This window comes from Petaurus breviceps, unplaced genomic scaffold (genome assembly GCF_028583685.1).
Source record: "Petaurus breviceps papuanus isolate PSGF00001 unplaced genomic scaffold, PetGlider_PUasm1.0 78, whole genome shotgun sequence".
In the NCBI taxonomy this organism is placed as follows: domain Eukaryota; kingdom Metazoa; phylum Chordata; class Mammalia; order Diprotodontia; family Petauridae; genus Petaurus; species Petaurus breviceps.
In genome coordinates this window covers 6,449,030-6,464,133 of record NW_027186502.1, presented here as the reverse complement: position 1 = coordinate 6,464,133, position 15,104 = coordinate 6,449,030, and the positions used below count along the sequence as shown (strand labels likewise).

The following is a 15,104-nucleotide window of genomic DNA, read 5'->3' as shown; positions in this document are numbered from 1 at the left end:
TCTAGCTTTTTTAGTTTCATGCCCAATTCACTGATCTCTTCTATCTCTGTTTTATTTATGTAAGCATTTTGAGATATAGAGTTTCCTGTAAGAACAGCTTTTGCTGCATCACAAAAGGTTTGGTATACTATCTCATTATTTTCTCATTATATTATCTTGAATAAGGTAATTGGTTCTTTTTTATGATTTGTTGTTTGACCTAGTCATTCTTTAGGATTAGACTATCCAATTTCCAAAGATGTTGTAGTAAAAGCACAAATTTGGCATGGGTTCTGGCTTCAACCATCTCCAATACCTGTAAAAAATGACTCTAAACAAATTTCAAGGCTACAGAACCCACAAAGACAAAGAGAGAAACAAATGTCCTGCTGAAGTCATCCTGGTGGGTCAAAAAGAAAGGTCTATTGCAACACACAGGGAGCTGAGTGCAGTCCCCAGTGATCCATGGTTATGACCCCAGGACAGCCCCAACCATCACCCACACCAGCCAGAAAAGACTTCAGGAGAGTGAAACACCCGCGGCTGTATGATTCCAGACTCCTCAACCCATAAATGCCAAAGAGAAAATAAAAGGTGAGTTGGGAACTCTGCTGTAAGAGTGAAGGAAGAGCACAGTCTGGCCCCTGCCACTGAGGCAAAAAGTGGCAGGAGGTGCAACAGTGCCATGTGGCTGCTTTCAGAGTTCCTGGCTTGCAGATTGTAGGGGGACAAAGCTATTATTCAGAGGGTAATTGCTCTTGCTTTGACCTGACTAGATATGGATCGTGGTCTTGGGTGGTGGTCCTGGGGTGTGTGGCCAGTAAGCCAGAGCTCGTGGGAGCTGTAGAGGGGATGCCCAACTAATATCTCCAACAGCTGTGAAAACCCCAGCAACTTGGGACAAAGCTCTCTCCATTTTGTAAGCAGAGTTCTACTGTGGCAAAGTGTTCAAAAGTCAAGTAATTGGTAACACGAGGAAGTGCAATCAGACCATACAATCCTTTTTTGGTGACAAAAAGGATCAAAGCATGTAACTAGAGGAGGATAATGAAGTCAGAACTCTTGCATCAAAAGCTACCAAGAAAAATACAAACTGGTCATAGGCCATGGAGGAGCTCAAGAAGTATTTTGAAAATCACATAAGAGAAGTGAAGGAAGAATTGGAAAGAGAAATGAGACTGATATAAGAAAATTATAAAAAGCAAGTCAACAGCCTGGTAAAGGAGACCCAAAACAACTCTGAAGAAAATAACACCTTAAAAAGTAGACTAACTCAAATGGCAAAATTGGTCTAAAAAGCCAATGAGAAGAGTGCCTTAAAAAATTGAATTTGCCAGATGGAAAAGGAATTTCAAAAACTCACTGAGGAGAACAATTCCTTAAAAATTAGATTGCAGCAATTGGAAGCTAAAGACTTTGTGAGAAATCAAGATACTATAAAACAGATCTAAACAAATGAAAAAAATAGAAGGCAATGTGAAATATCTCATTTAAAAAACACTGACCTGAAAAATAGATCCAGGAGAGATAATTTTTTAATTATTGAATTAAAATTGAAAAATAAACCTGAAAGCCATGACAAATAAAGAATCTAGAAATCATCTTTCAAGAAATTCTCCGCAAAAATTTCCCTGATATTCTAGAACCAGAGGGCAAAATAGAAATGAAAAGAATTGACTGATCACCTCTTTAAAAAGATCCTAGAAAGAAAATTTCTAGGAATATTATAGCCAAATTCCAGAGTTCCTGGGTGAAGGAGAAAATATTACATGCAGTCAGGAAGGAACAGTTTTACTATTGTGGAAACACAATCAGGATAACACAAGACCTAGCAGCATCTACATTAAGGGATCAAAGGGCTTTGAATATTATATTCTGGAGGTCAAAGGGGCTAGGATTAAAATCAAGAATCACCTACCCAGTAAAACTGAGGATAATGCTTCAGGGGAAAAAATGGTCAGTCAATGAAATAGAGGACTTTCAGGCATTCTTGATGAAAAAACCAGAGGTGAACAGAAAATTCAACTTTCAATTACATCAATTCAAAATTTACTTCAATTATATCTATATATGGGGATATAGATAGATAGATAGATAGATAGATAGATAGATAGATAGATAGATAGATAGATAGATAGATAGAGGTTGATAGAAAAAGGGTCCAGAGTGAGTTGAATATGATTGTATGATATCTAAAAAATAAAATTAAGGGGTGAAAGAGGAATATATTGGGAGGAGAAAAGGAGAGATATAATGGGGTAAATTATCTCACATAAAAGAGGCAAGAAAAAAACTTCTACAATGGAGGGATAGAGGGGGAAGGTGAGAGGGAATGAATGAACCTTACTCTCATCAGTTTTGGCTTAAGGAGGGAATAACATACACACTCTATTGGGCATCTTATCCTACAGAAAGTAAGGGGGAAGTGGACAAGAGAGGAAGGTATGATAGAAGGGATGGCATATTGCAGCAAGGGTAGTCAGAAGCAAACACTTTTCAAAAGGGACAGGCTCAAAAGAGAAAATAGAATAAATGGGGGGGGCAAGATAGGATGGAGGTAAATATAGTTAGTCTTTCACAACATGAATGTTATAGCAGTAACTACATATGTATAACCTATAATGAATTGCTTGCCTTCTCAATGAGAATAGGTGGGGAGGAAAGAAGGGAGAGAATTTGGAATTCAAATTTTTAAAAAACAAATGCTAAAAAATTGTTTTTACATGTAACTGGAAAATAAGATATACAGGCAATGAGGTATAGAAATTTATCTTGCCATACAAGAAAGTAAGGGGGAAGGGGATAAGAAAGGGGGAAGTGGAGTGATAGAAGGGATGGCAGACGGGGGAAGGAGTAATCAGAATGCATGCCATCTTGGGGTTAGGGAAGAGGGGAGAGAGAGTGAGAAAATTTGGAACTCAAAATCTCATAGAAATGAATGTTGAAAACTAAAAATTAATTAATAGAATAAAATTTAAAAACACATTAGAAAATAAAAGAATAAATGAATTTTCCTTAATGTAGTAAGTGGTATGAAGATACAGCCCAGATTGAATATTATATGAAATGGAAAAAAAAACAGAATTTTTAAAATAAGAACAATTAAAGTACAGGTATATGTGATCCTCATTACTAGCTCATACATTATAGAAAAGATAACTGCAGAAAGTGGGGGGGGGGGGGGGGGAGAGAAAAGATCATTAGCCAAATGATCCCAAAGGATATTATCTAGTCTAGAAGTGACTAAGCTGTTCTAATAAGGTGTGGCTAATTCAATCTCCTGCCACCAAAGTGAGAAAAGAAAGGGAGCAGTGAGAAAACAGATGAGACGGGAGAGATAGTTAAAGGCTAGGTCAGATTCATCTCTGAACCTTCCTTTATGGATGAGGAAGCACAAGGACTCAAGCACGTTTTTAATTCTTTTTAATTCAATAAACATTCGTTAAACAATTATCATATAGCAGTGCTAATCACAGGAGATACAAAAAGAGGCAAAAGACAGTTCCTGTCCTGAAGGAGCTTGTAAACTGTGGTGCCTTCTGTTGCACTTGGTGCCACATAAGCAAACTGTCCAGTTTCCACACTCTAGGTAATGATTTTCCATTCCCCTTCTCTCCACTCAATTAGCCACTATCCTGGTGTAGTTTCTCATCTCCTAACAACTAGACTGTTATAATAGCCTTCTTCTTTGTATCCTTGTCTCAGGTTTCTCTCTCAATCTAATCCATCTTCCACTCACCTGCTAAAATAATTTTCCTAAATTTCAGTTCTGAAAATATCACTCCTCTCATCAATAAATTCTACTGCTTCAAGTTTTTCTCTAGGATTAGGCAGAAACTTTTCTAATCGATATGTAAGGTCATTCAGAACCTAGCCTCAACCTACCTTTCTTGTTTTATTATACTTTATTTTCTTTGATGGTCAACTCACACTGGCCATGATACTGCCCTTCCTACAGAGTACTCTGTTTTCTATTTCTGGATAGCCCTAGCTGTCATCTGTGCCTACCATGTACTCCTCACCTCTGTATCTTAGAATGACTAGTCTCCTTCAAGATTCAGCTCAAATGCTATCCTCTACATGAAGCATTTTCTTATTCCCCTAGGTGCTAGTGTCCTCCTAACACAATCAACTTGTATCTATCTTGCATATACCTTTATATTTCTATGTTGTTTTCCTTGATAGAATGTAAAGTACTTCAGGACAGAGACTATTTTATTTTTGTCTTTATATCCCCATCACCTTTAAGCCTGGAACCCAATAAGCATTTAATACATAGTTGGTAATTGATTGATTGATGTCATTGTCTTGAAATACTTTCCTAGGAAAAGAATTTTTTTCAGTAATGATTATTCTTTTTATAAAAGACTGTTTCCTAGATATGCAGGACAACAGATTTAGACAGATATAATTTTATGTTTAAGACAGTTTGCCAAGTCCTCAAAATCTTGATCTTATTCATTATCCCAACTGACTCAAAATAGTTTCAAGGTCTTTGGGGTAAGTTGGCCTTTTTTACCTTTCTGCTGCAAATGTATTTCAATTATATGTATGTGAGTGACACTACCAGAAGGTCTTAATATTTACCCAAAATTCTTTACAAATTTTCAATAATAATCACAAAATTCTAAAAGCATTAATTCTTACAACTTCTTTGATATGGCTGATGGATAGGGACTATATTTTAATAGCAGTGTTTTTGCTTTGCTGTAATATTGTTAATGTCATACTTCATAGGTGATCTGTAAACCTGGTATTTGTTAATTGACCACTTCAGATCAACTTCTACTAGATAACTATATGTTTTAATCTGTCTTTTCTCTCGTTTTTTGAAATATATTTCTAGAGAAAATTAGATCATTCAGTTATACCAATGTTATTTCCATTTAGTTCACATATCAAACCACCTTCTCCATAAGTTAATGAAAAGGAGCAGGTACTTTCAACATTCTTGTAACATATACTTACACTATTTGAATATCCATGAGTTAAGGAAAATTTCCTTCCCTTTGGCTTCCTTTACCCAAGGATTTGATACCATTAACATGAAACTCTCATAATAAATATTTCTGGTCCCATAGCAACCACTATTGAACCCTAAGTCAGTAGTTCTGTCTACTTTCATTACCTTGTTCAATGTCTGGAAATCTATGGATGTTAATATTACTATAGGTGATAGATAAAGACACAATACCAACAATTCTTTAAAACTATTTCTAAGATCTTCCATTAAAAATAGGAGCAAATTCTGAGAGCATTTGAAACAGCAGGCTGTGTATGAGAGTTAAGTACATCCACCCATAACATTCATTAGGAATAAGTCTGTCTTCTTGCTGAGATTCTCCTTAAACCAACTCTTTCATTTTTTACATATTGGAAAGTAACCAAATGCAAAGTTCTCTTGATATACTTCATGTCAGGAGGAAGTGTTGCTCTTGTGAGGATTCCCATCACCACTTGCCTCTATCTTTCCACAATCATCTGCATAGGATGCATTGATAATCAAGTTGCTTGGATACAGCATCTTAAATCCTTATTTGAAGTGTTCTGCTAATAATTTACATAAATTTTAGCCAGTTCCAATCAGCACTAACACTAGAAATTCTGTCCATATGTGCAATGTCATCTCTTTAATGTCCATATTCTTGTTGACATCAATGACTTCCTTCAGGTTCACTCTATCAAAACAGACTATGGATGATCCTTATCATTCAGTGTGTAGAATTGTAACTATTTCAAAAGTTGTAAGGGCATTTTTATCAAAAGTTTTTTTCACAGAATGAAAGAAAAACAATGATTTCTTAATATTCACTAACTAGATTAATGGAATATGGTGTATCTTTATTACCAATCACTTCTGTATGAGTTCACATAACAGAATTAAAGATGTAGAGCTGTAAAAAAAAAAGCCCCCCAAAAACTTATGTGTTTAAGTTTGACTCCTCTATTTTACACGTAAAGTAGCTGAGTCACGGAGATATCAAGTGATTTGCCAAGAAAAAAGGGAATATGCAACAGAGACAGGATTTGTATACATATTCTCTGACTCCAAAGCCAATTTTCCCTCCATTATGCCACACTTCCTTCTGTGGTTTTCAGCAGAAGAAAAGAATGATGAGAAGGTCAAGTCTAGCAATTGAATCCTGAAAGCAGTCCAGTGCCATTCAGATTTTGCTAAACTAGAGCCTGGTTTTCCTTCTGAGTTGTACTCAGTATATATTTGGCACCCTAGATTGCATTTGTAATGGAAGGTAACTGCCTCCTCCCCATCTTTTTTTGTTGTCATCTCTTAGTGCTTTTGCATTAGACTTCTCTAACCTATCGTCCCCTTTGTTTCTCTACATGAAATCATTTTGTCTGATGTTTCATTTCTCATCAGTCCATCAATAATCTCAAGTCTTCTAATCTAGGTGACCAGTGTTCTATGAGCAGTTGAAGTTAGATTTTCTGCATTAGAGCAATCTTTGAAGGCTCAGACCTATCCTCAATCAAGTTTAATCTTATTTCAAATGCTCATAATCCATTTCTTGTCTTGCTCAATATCAGATTTTTGTGATATAGATTCTTGTTTGCTGAACTGGTCAAATCTGATCCACATCTCCCAGTTACACTGTTCCTCCCACTACCAGCCTTTTTAGTAGTCTTTCCACATTCTTCACAGAATAAGAGGGTTTCTTCCCTTACATTGAAGGTAGCAGAGAGATGGATAGGGTGTCTTTCTTAAGGCAGTCCTCCTGACCAAAAATCCTCTTCTAATTGCTTGCAGAAGTTAAAATATATTTTTTATTTATGTTTAAATTTAAAATAATTCTCTTTAGCTTCTTTTCCTTGTCTTTTTTTTCATGGCAACACTAGCTTTAGTTACCCTGTCCATTTAAAACACCCCAAAATTTAAAACACACACAAGGGAAAAAAATTTTCATATGAAAAAAAAAGTCACACAAAGTCACACATTCTAAATCCCCCACAAATATATGACTAATGCACTCCTTGAATGTATCACCATTTTGTTGGGAACTGGGTAACATGCCTTGTTATTAATACTCTCCATTTATGCTTAGTCATTGAATTGATCAGCATTCACAAGGCATTACAACATAGTTTTCTTTGTAGTTTTATTTTCATGGTATCAAATGTGCTTCTGGTTCTGCTCACTTCACTCTAAACCGGTTTGTAAAAGTCATTCCAGGTTTAGCTAAATCATCGCTTTTGTCTTTTCTAACTGGACAGTAATAATTCATGAAGTTAGTAGAACATAATTTTTCCTTCAAATATTTAGTTATTTATTTATTTTATCTTTTTATTCTATTTTTTAAAATTCAACAATAAGCAAATGGCACAATTAAACACAAATGGTGGTGTCAGGTCCTGCTTCTCTTCCAAGGAAGATCTGCAACATATTTAACACCAAAATGTGACCATAGCAAACATCTCTAACTCAAAAATGTAGGCTCATCCAGTCATACACACTTCTCAACTGCGGTGATAGGTAGGGGAATCGGAGTTTAGATAAACCCACCACTGCCTTTCCAGCTGCAAATGGCAGAAATGGACCCCCCCCCCCAGCTGCTTCCCAGTGAAATAAGAGACCAAAGACTGGTTTATAGCAGTTTAAACTCTTTTTAAATAAAGAAGCATTGGCCAAGAACCCCATTGATCTGGTTCTCTTGGAAGAGAAAACTTTCCATGAAACAGGATCTTAGACTCTCCAAATTCCGTTTCTATCCATTAATATATCAGAGGAAAAGGATGTGACACCAGCGACAGAATGCACAAAGATTTAACAAAGGTAGAGGAACCTCAACAATGGTCTACCTCTGTTCAGCTATGGTATCCTTAAAGATTATTTTTGTTTCTCCACTAAGATGCTAGGAATCACATCACGACTTTTACTAACGTCTCAAAACCCTCCCCTCCATGCCCCAACCCACTAAGCCAGCAAGCTAAAGGCAAGTTACCACATCCTCCATCCAGGGTTTCCCTCCGCCCATTAGAAGGAAAATATTCACTCCATGTCAGTTGGAGACTGAGCAAGTCAAGCCTGGGGGAACAAGGAGGAGGAGCATCTGCTCACATCACCCACAAGATGCTACTGCCTGGGTAGGGTTTGTGTGACGACAAAGCCTACTTCCCTGCCAGGGGCACTAAATCATCCCATTCGTTCTGGTAGCATGTACCTCGTACTTGCCACGGAAGGTAACCACCTTGAATTTTCCCCGGTGATCCCAGGAACGGTTGCTTAGGACAAATTCATCACATTTGAGTGGCCCATTCTGCTCATAAAACAGCCACACGTAGCGGTGAAGACCTGTTCCCTTGGGTGGGCCAAAGCACACACAATCCAGGAGGACATTACCACTGCTATCATTGCCTTTCATGTTGACAACCAGGAAGTGGTGGCACTCCTGGCACTTGGGGTCCTTCCTACTGGAGCATCTGAGTCTGTGAGGATCACTGTGTAGAGACTCAAGGGGTCGCAGCCCTGCCATTCAATGCTGACCAGTAGGCCCTTCGCCTTCCTGGGCTTCAGCACTTTACCCAGCTCCAGGATCTCGTTGTCAGAGTACTTGACGCTGAGCAAGTGCTGCGGCTTCTCCACCTCCAGCAGACTCAGGAGTCTGTCCACAGGCTCGGATATACCGGCAAGGTGCGCAGCAGGGGGCTGCGACCGCACAGGCAGCTCCAACAGACAACATCATGAACTACGGAGCACGAACTTGGACTAGAACACGCCTACTTGTCTATTTTAAACATTTTCTTCTTTTTAAATTTTAAGTTCCAAATGTTCTTCCTCCCTCCTTCTCACCCCTGCCCGACTCAATGAGAAGGCAAGCAAAATTATATCAAATTATACATGTGAAATCATACAAAACATTTCCATATTAGCCATATCACATAAAAACAAGAAAATTAAAGAAAATGAGAAAATTATACTTAAATTTTAACTCAGAGTTTATCAATTCTCTCTCTGGAACTGGAGAGCATTTTTTTTCATCATAACTCCTTTGAAATTGTCTTCGATGATTTTATTGATCAGAGTAGACCAGTCTTTGATAATTGGTCATCATTACTACATTATTACAGGGCACAATGATCTGATTTTCTCACCTCATTTTGCATCAATTCAAAGAGCTCTCTCCATGTTTGTTCATTTGTTGTTGTTTTTCCTGAAACCACCCTCCTTGTCATTGAGCATAATAGTATCCCATCACAGTCATATGCCACAACTTGTTCAGCCATTCTCCAACTGATGAACATGGCTTCAATTTCCAATTTTTTGCCACCACAAAAAGAGCCTTGGCATACAGACCTAGTTGAGGTATTGCTAGGTCAAAGGGCATGAAGTCTTATACCCTTTTGGGCATATTCCAAATTGTTTTCCAGAATGATTGGACGAATTTACAGCTTCACCAACAGTTTACCTATTTTCCCTCATCTCCTCTAGCATTAATCACTTCTTATAGGTGTGATGTGACATCTCAGCATTGTTTTAATTTGTCTTTCTCTAATCAATTGTGATTTAGAACTTTTTTTAATGACTATAGATATCTTTTAGTTTTTCTCACTCAAAAATGCCTACTTATAATTTTGATATAAGTATCATATCAAATTGGGGAATAAATCTTATTATAAATTTGACTCAGTTCCCAGTCCATATATTTGAAGAAAAAAAGACCAAGACCTTTATCAGCAAAATTTGCTTTAATTTTTTTTTAATATTACTTCAATATCTATGGTACCCTTTTAGTAAACTGAAGTTTCCCTGCTTTAGTAGACAACTTTAGTAGACAACATGTTGTTAGATTCTGGTTTTTAATCCATTTCATTGTCCACTTCCATTTTATGGGTGAGTTATCCCTATTCACATTCACTTATGATTACTAACCTTGTATTTTCTTCTATCCAATTTTTTTTTCTGTTTACACATTTTATCCTGTCCCTTATGTTTAATAAGAATGTATATGTGAGCTTATATCATCAGATAGAATGCTGTCTTGGGGAGGGGGGAGAAAATTTGAAGCTTATGGAAGTGAATGTTGAAATTTTATCCTGTCCTTGTTCAAAAGTCTGTTTTGCTTCTGACTACTGCCTGCATTAATCTGCCCTCCCCTTTATGAACCACTCTCCCACATATCTCACATCTTTGCCTTCCTATTTTCCTATTTGGTAAGATAGATTTATTTCCCCCAATTTTAATTTTTTCCAACTATATATAAAAATACTTCTCAGCATTCATTTTTATAAGATTTTGAGTTCTAAATTTTTCTCCTTCACTCCCAGCTTCTTATAGGTTATATACGTAAAATCATATTAAATATATTTCCACTTTAGTCATGTTGTGAATGAAGAATTAGAACAAAAGGAAAAATGAAAAGAAAGAAAAAAGAGAAAATAGTATACTTTGATCTGCATTCAGATCCCATGATTCTTTCTCTAGATGTGGATAGCATTTTTCATCGAGTCTTTTGGAAATTTGTTAGCTCATAGTATTGCTGAAAAGAACTAATTCTATCTTAGTTGGTCATTGAACAGTGTTGCTGTTACTTTGCAAAAAAAAAAAAAATGTTCTCCTGGTTCTGCTTACCTCACACAGCATCAGTTCTTGTAAGTCTTTCCGGGTTTTTCTGAAATCTGCCTGCTCATCATTTCTTATGTAAAAAATTTTCCGTTACATTCATATACTACAATTTATTAAGCCATTTCCCAATTTATGGGCATCCTCTAAATTTCTAATTCTTTGCCAAAACAAAAAGAACTGCTATAAATGTTTTTGTACATGTAGGTCTTTTTCCCTTTTTTGGAGGGGGCGGTGCATCACTTGGGATACAGATCTAGTAGTGGTATTGCTGAATCAAAGGAAAGACAGTTTTATAGCTTTGGGGGCTGTTGTGGGAATCTGAAGATCTTCCCTGCCCATTGGCCCTTTAATAGGCTTAAGTGACTCTGAGAACCTTTCCTGATTTGAAAATATACTCTGCCCCCTAATAGGCTGAATGTGGCCACATGCAGCCTGTGGCAGGAGGTTTGCTTTTCAGGAATACCTAAATCTTGTTACTTTGTGATTGGGCAGTGGGTCAAGAGGGTTTTGAGACATTCTCTGACCCAGGAGAAGGCTATATATACCCTGATGTCAGGTTTTGCTTTGGGGCTCACTTTGGAAAGAGTTGTGTGATTGGACTAGATGAGACTCAGGGCAGTCATTGAGCCCCCTGGCTTTGAAAACCCAAATTCTGGTGCTTCCCTCTCTGGTAACTAAGTAGGTATGGATGTAATGGTCTGACAACTGGAAGCCCTGTCTGCTGATCTGTTTCTCTGTCTGCTTGTAACTTCTGTTTGTATTTTCTGAAGTTCAGGGTGTTGACTTTTTCCCCTGAACTAGGTAAATAATATATGTTTGAGTAAAGTAAGATTGTTAAACCATTTTGAGTTGCTTTCCTTTAGAAAATCAGATCTAAGAACCTGTGTTAATGTCCATCTTGGGTATGCTAGGGTGCTTGCTGCTACAAATATCCCATCTTTGTCACCAAATATATCAAGAATACAGTATTCACAATGCCTATGGTAACCATAAATATGCTGATGTGGTTATTAATCACAAAATATAACAGGATCTCTACATGGGGACAAAGCTAGAACATTTATTCAAATACCAGAAAACTGAGTCCCAAAAACAGAAATTCAAAGCCATCACAGTAGCTATAGAGTTGGCACATGCAGTTAATGAAGTAAACACCCACATTTTCAAGCCTTCAAAACAGAACAAACTACCTCAGTCAAAGGTCCTCCTCTCATCACTCATAGCAACTGCTTGGCATCCACTCAACTCCCTCCCAGCAACTCCAGTCCCCTGCAGTTCCTGTCCCTGGCAGGACTCCTGAGCAGGAGTCCTTAGCAGAAATTCTGGCTGGCTCAAAAAAAGAAAGAGTTTGTGCCTCAACTGCCACCACACTTCCAATCACAGCGCTGGCTCTAGCTCAGTTCTGGCTTCCTCCTGCCCCACTCTTTCCTGCTACATCAGCAAGTTCAAGGGGCATGGAAGATCTTCAAATACCATAAATATTACATGGGGACACTTCCAAATTGCTTTCGAGAATGGGTGGATTATTTCACCATTCCTCAAGTCATTCATTAGTGTTCCACTTTTCCCATATATTCTGCAACAATTGTCATTTTCCTGTTTTGTCATATTAGTCATTCTGATAGGTGTGAGGTGGCATTTCATAGCTGTTTTGATTTTCATTTCTCTAATCAGTAGTGATTGAGAGCATTTTTTTCATATGACTATAGATAGCTTTAATTTCTTCATCTGAAAACTGCTTGTTTATATCCGTTGACCATTTATTAATTGGGGGATGATTTATACTCATATATTCAGCTCAGTGCCCTATATATTTTAATAATGAGGCCTCAAATGCACTGGCTATAAAAATATTTCAGAGTTTTCTGCTTTCCTTCTAATCTTTGTTCCATTGACTTTATTTGCATGAATCCTTTTTAATTTAATGTAATCAAAATTATCCAATTTCATTTCATATTGTTCTCTGTTCCTTTTTGGGTCATAAATTCTTCCCTTCTCCATAGATTTGATGAGTAAACTATTCCTTGATCTCCTAATTTGCTTATGATATCAGCCTTTATATCTAAATCATGTACCCAATTTGATCTTATGTTTGTATATGGTGTAAGATGTTAGTCTATGCCTAGTTTATGCCATACTGTTTTCCAATTCACCTGGCAGTTTTTGTCAGATAGTTAGTTCTTATCCCATAGGCTGGAATCTTTTGGGTTTATCAAGCAGTAGATTACTATAGTCATTGACTATTGTGTCATGTGTACCTAACCGAATCCACTGATTCACCACTCTATTTCTTAGTCAGTGCCAAATAATTTTGATGATTGCTGATTTACAATGTATTTTCATATCTAGTATGGTTAGACCAACTTCCTTTGCATTTTTTATTGATTCCTTTGATATGCTATACCTTTTGTTTTTCCAGATTAATTTTGTTGTTAATTTTCCTAATTCTATAAAAGAATTTTTGGTAGTTTGGTTTGCCACTGAATGAGGAAATTAATTTAAGTAGAATTGTCATTTTTATTATATTAGCTCAACCTACCCATGAGCAGCTCATGTTTTTCCAATTATTTAGATCTGACTTTATTTGTGTAAAAAATTTTTGTAATTGTGTTCATATAGTTATATTGTCTGTAGTTTTTTCAAATGGAATTTCTCTTTCTATCTCTTGCAGGTGGGCTTTATTAGTAATGTATAGGAATGCCAACAATTTATAAAGGTTTATTTTATATCTTTCAATTTTGCTAAAGTTGTTAACTATTTCAAGTGATTTTAGGTGCTTTTTTAGGGTTGTCTAAGTATAATATCACGTTATCTGCAAATAGTAAGATTGAATTCTATACGCAATTGAGTGTATGTGCATGCATGTGTGTATGTGTACATATTCTTCCTTCTTGAAAAAATTCCAGTGAAAGTGAGGAAATTCAAGCATTGCCTAACACATTCTCATTTTCCCCTCCATTATAAAAGATCTTCCTTGCATTTCTCTTTTATGTAAGAAAAAAATTATCTATTTAATCTATCCCTGCACACTCTTTCCCCATGAATCACCCTTTCTCGTTCTTTCAGTTTTATTTAGTTCATTCCTACATCAGCAACTCATACTAGTGCCCTCTGACTGTTTCAACTCCTGATAACTGCCCTGCTAATGTTTAAGTTCTTTAGAGTTATATGTACAATATTCCCATATATGAATATAAACAGTTTAGCTTTATCAAATACGTTGTTTTCTCTTTCATGTTTTCTTTTTCATACTTCTCTTGAGTCTTGTGTTTGAATGCAAACTTTTATATTCAGTTCTGGTGTTGTCATCAAGAATATTTGAAAGTACTCTATTTCATTAAATATACATTTTCCCCTTGGATTATACTCAGTTTTGCTGGGTAATCAGTGGATCTATGATATCAGGACAGATTCCCTTGATAGTTTCTCCAATATGATGTCTAGGAAATTTTTTTTTATCATAACTTTCAGGTAGTTCAATAATTCTTAAATTATCTCTCCTCATTTGTTTTCTAGGTCAGTTGTTTTCTGATTAGATATTTCACATTTCCTTCTATTTTTCATTCTTTGGTTTTTGTTTTATTATGTCTTGATGTCCCATTGAATTATTAACTTCCATTTGCTCTATTCTAGTTTTTAAGGAATAATTTTCTTCAGTGAGTGTTTTTACCTCTTTTTCCATTTGACCCATACTGCTTTTTAAGATTCTTTTCTTCAGTGAATTTTATGCTTCTTATACAATTAGACAACTTCTGTAGGGTTTCTTTTTTTAAGTTTTATTTTCTTCAATATTTTTGTTCTTTTTTTACCAAGCTGTTAATTTTCTTTTCAGAATTTTCTTCAGTTACTTTCATTTCTTTTTCCAATCTTTCCTCTTAACTCTTGTTTAGCTCTTCTAGAAATTCTCATTTGGATTGTATATGATTAGCATGTTTCTTTGAGGCTTTTGGTAGTAGCATTTTTCTCAATGTGTTCTTTTTCTAAGTTTATATCTTGGCCTTCCATGCTTCCTTAGCAGATTTTTTATGACCAAGTCCTGTTTTTTTGTTTGGTTTGTTTCTCATTTTCCCAGTATAATTCTTGGCTTCGATTTTCATGTTCTCATTCTGGTCTGTTCACCCTAGGTATGAGAAGGCATTATGTCAAGCTTGAGTCTTTTTTCATGCTACTGTTTTCAGAGATATTTCTTTGGGTCTACAAGTTTTTAGTGCTTCCACAAAGGTGTCACCATGGGAGAGGTGAGTAGGGTATGTTCAGCGAAGACTAATACCTATTGTGTGAAAGCTGCCAAATCCTGTTCAGGGTTGCTTTGCACCTTTGGTGTCTACCTGATCCATCTAACTCTCACCTGTGCCTCCAAGATGTAGCAAGTGCAGTAGCCATGTCCCACTAAACCAGGTTGTGGATGGGCCTCAAACACATTGGTGAGTTAGTGGGGTATCTACAATCATGAAGACTCCCTTTGGTGGAATGTGCAAATGGGAACAATTTGTCCCAAGGAGCATGAAGGCAGCTGAAGCAGGTGCTGTGGAGCACTTGAAGTTTG

The 15,104-nt window shown here is 36.5% G+C and overlaps 1 pseudogene; it reads right to left on the bottom strand.

Annotated features, from left to right (window-relative positions):
* Positions 1-8,103: 8,103 nt before the first annotated feature.
* On the bottom strand, positions 8,104-14,941 carry LOC138175612 (phosphatidylethanolamine-binding protein 1 pseudogene; annotated as a pseudogene).
* Between the last annotated feature and the right edge of the window lie 163 nt (positions 14,942-15,104).